The sequence below is a fragment of the Limulus polyphemus genome, unplaced genomic scaffold (genome assembly GCF_000517525.1).
Source record: "Limulus polyphemus unplaced genomic scaffold, Limulus_polyphemus-2.1.2 Scaffold3548, whole genome shotgun sequence".
In the NCBI taxonomy this organism is placed as follows: domain Eukaryota; kingdom Metazoa; phylum Arthropoda; class Merostomata; order Xiphosura; family Limulidae; genus Limulus; species Limulus polyphemus.
Window position 1 is genome coordinate 15,796 of NW_013669158.1, and position 4,225 is coordinate 20,020.

Here is a 4,225-nt window from a genome sequence, read left to right on the forward strand (position 1 = left end):
AATAAAGTAGTAAAATAAACAATTATCTCTTCTAGTTACGACCTTTGTACTCAGTTGCTGCTTGATGTAGATTACTAGGCCTTTTAAAATTTTTTATGCGGAGGATATGAAACAAAAAAAATTATTTTGGTTTTATATATACAGTTGAATAACCAAAAAATCATAAATTACTATATCAGTACTACAGAATTCCATTATAATTTATCAAGCTTAGTAACTAAGCTGTATTTCAGTCTAAAAAAATAAATTTTGAGCAGACTAAAGACACAATCTACCTCCTTGAAATCTTGGTTCGAAAGAAAGAGGTGGTGTCCAAACACATTAAAATGGCTGAGAAAGCCACTAGGAGGACATTCTGAGCTTTTGATTGGTTATTCATGTCATCTATAAAAGTATGTGTATATAAGGGAACATTTCCAAAAATGGAATGATGTGGGTGTGGTGCCACTGTGTTTGATTTATTACATGAGCAATATCTTAGCAACCTGAAAAGGTAAGAGGTTTTTATTTTACATTCAAACCTGTCAATATTGACAATTTCAGTTCCTAGTTTGTACGAAACTCTAGACTTTGTATTTTGACATCATAAACGTCTAACTTGAACCAGTGCTGCATTCAACATACCACGTGACACACAAAAATATTTATATATATATATTTACTTTTAAATTAAGGAATTGAGTAAGGTATAATACTAAAAGTTGAATTATAATCTACAGTTTGATACCAAACTTATTGACATAAATTCATGCAATAGTTGTTCAATAAAATTTTGAATGCGAGTCAACAAACACAATAATATGGTCTTTGACCTGTGACCTGTTAAGTAAGCTAACTGTTTAAATTAGTTGCTTAACTAAAATATAAATAAATTCACTTATAATGTATAAGACGAAGAATTAGAAATTGATAAACTCTGTAAAATAAATGATTTTTTTAACAGTGTAAGAGCTTTTAAATATCACCGGAGTAAAATGTTTGATGAAATTCAAAACTTTTTAAATTTCTTATCTTATCAAATATTTGTTGAGCAGCATGGATCATTTTGGCAAGGAATTTAAAGATAAAGTATTTATAAAAAAAACCTAAACGTAAGTGAGAAGTAATTTTCAGTATGCAAGTTTTTGGTAATATAAATGACACATTTTACAAATGTTTCTTTGAGGATTTTATTGATACAACTTTGGAAATTATTACTATTATTATCTATTGACTATACAAGTGATAAGAACTATAAAAAAAATTCTAGTTTATAGAATAATTTGTGTTTAAATGTAGGGTATTTTAAATATTTACTGAACTATAAGATTTTCAGGTAATAGAAAACTACAAAAGACTGAACAGTAGGTTGATATTTCAGGCTGAATTTTATTTTTCAGAAATTTCAGAATACATAATCTGTGATGTGATGTGAAGTGTGTGTATGTATATATATATATTTGCACATTAACTTATTAGTTCTTTCTTCTTCAGAAAAAAGTTCAGGTAGTTATAATATAATGTTTTGTTTTGCTTTTCTAGACGTCCTCCATCAAGATTAGATAATGACTAATGATGGGTTCTTGGGTGGGGTTTCACTGAAGTGGGACCCTAAAAATTTAGAAATATGTACCCGTTCAGTCGAAAAAACATTGGAGCCTCTTGTAATCCAGGTATGTGCTGTCCCTACTTGTTTACAAATTGTGTGGTTAATGTAATAAACATTTTATCATATTTTATAAAAGCTCTGTAAAAGATGAATATTACAAGGGTATTTCTGTAGATACAAGAGAGAGAGCAAAAAGATCTAAAAGTTTGAATAATGTAACATATGGACAATAAGGGAAGGGGAAGTTTGATTCTTCAAGGCTGTCATCTCTGGACACCCATCCTTGAGAAAAAGTAAAAATATTAATCCACTATTTATTTTTAAGGAAATGTTATTGAATATTTAGTTGTTTTGAATAAATTTTTTCCACTACTGCTGTCTTGTTTATCAATTTACTAAAACCAATTGCTTTGCTAGAAGTTAAAACTGTCTTAACTAGAGCCTAACCTGCCTTTTCCAAATTGTAAGCTTGTGTCCTCTCATCCTTTTGTCTTCAGAATATAGCACAAAGAAATCAGTACTTTATTCTATTAATCTTCTGGGTGATCTTGTAAACTTTAATAACATCACCTCTTAATCTTTTTTCAAAAGAAGAAATAAGATATATTAACTTGTCCCTGGAGTATAACGTTTTCTTTTTGAAATCATCCCAGTAACCCGTCTCTTAACCTTTTGTGTTTGATATTATTTTGAATGAAAGCAAACCAGTATAAATAACTTATGACAGCAGTGGTCAATTATTTTTTTTTATCTCGTATTCTTGCTTAAAATAAGATCAAGGTTGTCCAGATAAACACATTTCACCTTTTTACACCTGCCAGTGTCCCAAAACAAATATGTAGATAGGCTTAAAAAATGTTAATAACTTTTAACATTGATTTTGCTTACTTGAGAGATATTATATTTTTGCTTGTGTTTTCAGTTTTTAGCTTGGTGTACCATAAAGTGTACTGTACATATATACTAATAGACTTTATGTGTAATACTTTTCTTTTTTCACTAGTCTATCTGTAAACATCCATTTCAACTGTTCATTTCTATCTCGAGCATACTACAACAGTCTATATTCAGTCTTCCCTAATTTATGGGAGCCATCTATACTTAGGGCTAAACTTAGAATATATTAGTAATGTAGACATGCAAACCAAACACTGCTTGAGGAGTGAAATTAAAAAAGTTTTAAACTGTGTATAGTTGTATATTAGAATGTTTTATAAAATCTGATACTGAATTTGAAAACAGATTTCAAATAATCTTTTGACATATGAGTATTTTGCTCCTTGAAATAAACTTCAGTGCTGAAAATTTACACATTTTTAGGCTTTGGCAACTTTTTAACATCCAACACAATGACATTGTTTTGTTGTGGTTACTAGGTGCTTGCCCTTCTTATTTTTGATTAAACGTCCTATTAAGAACCACCTCTGGCATTTACAATGTAAATCCAATACATTAAGCTTTTGTTTATATCAGTCAATAAAATTAAGCTGGTACAATTTTCAGTTCAGGAGTAACCCCGAACTATGGGTAATCACTATACAACTCGTGAGTCAGTTTATAGTGAGGGTGATCTCTCATTTTTTGTATTTATTTTATTACTGATATAGGTTTTATCTTTTGAACTGACAAACACACTTATGAATGATATACATGCTGGCAAACACTGTATTTGGTATACCCAATTTTCATTGATAGTGCATTTATCATGTAGTTATAAAAGTATTTATGTGGAGCACTGTGATAAGAACTTAGTAAATTGGGGAAGCAGAAATTTAAAGTTTGTCATAATTGTTTTTTATTTTTAATTGAAACAGAACTCCAAATAATTCATTAATATTTGAATTAGAATGATAACCAAAATTTTGTAAAACCTTGTTATTTTAAGATCACCAATCTGTCTTTTACTTCAACTGTTTTGTTCATAATCTGTGCATTTTAGGTTACAACGTTAGTCAATACTAAAGGACCTTCCAAAAAAAGAAGGGGCGCTCTAAACGAGCTCATGTTCTTGTAGCTGCAGTGGAGAAAGCCACGGAAAATTTCATCCAGCAAGGACAGGATATTGCTAGTGAGAATCCTGACATCCAACATGAAATGATGTCAGCTGTTGAAGAAGTGCAGAAAACAGGTAATAATCAATATTTACTGTTACAAATTGGAATGTGACCTATAGAGTTTTGGACAACCAGATAGCAATGAAATCAAGTTTTGGCAGTATAGCTTGGATGTTAAGATTTTGAAAGCATTGGAACATAACTTGTTTCTGCTAAATTTTGTAATTCTCTATAGGTTAATCATGGAAACAAAAAGTAGCTTTATAACAACTGACCATGTAATTAAACAATTTTACTGCAGAAAGTTTACAGATATATTTCTAGAAATATATATTTTTTGTGTTTTCTGTGCATAAATCTTTATTGCTTTAAGTGATTAGAAATATTCATACATCATTTACCATTTTTTCTATTAACTCTTTCAACATGGGCTCGGTCAATTTGACCGACCACGTGACCTCTTTGTACTTGTTTAAAGTCTTTATAGATTTAATACTTCTAACTTCCAATATAATGTGTACATCTTCACAAAATTTGGTAGTCTTTCAGTTAACATTATTAGTCTTTCACATATAAAAAATCT

General features: G+C 29.7%; 1 pseudogene; it reads left to right on the top strand.

The window, feature by feature from the left end:
* The window catches only part of LOC106469565, a 40,409-nt pseudogene that overhangs the window by 10,633 nt on the left and 25,551 nt on the right, over window positions 1-4,225 (top strand).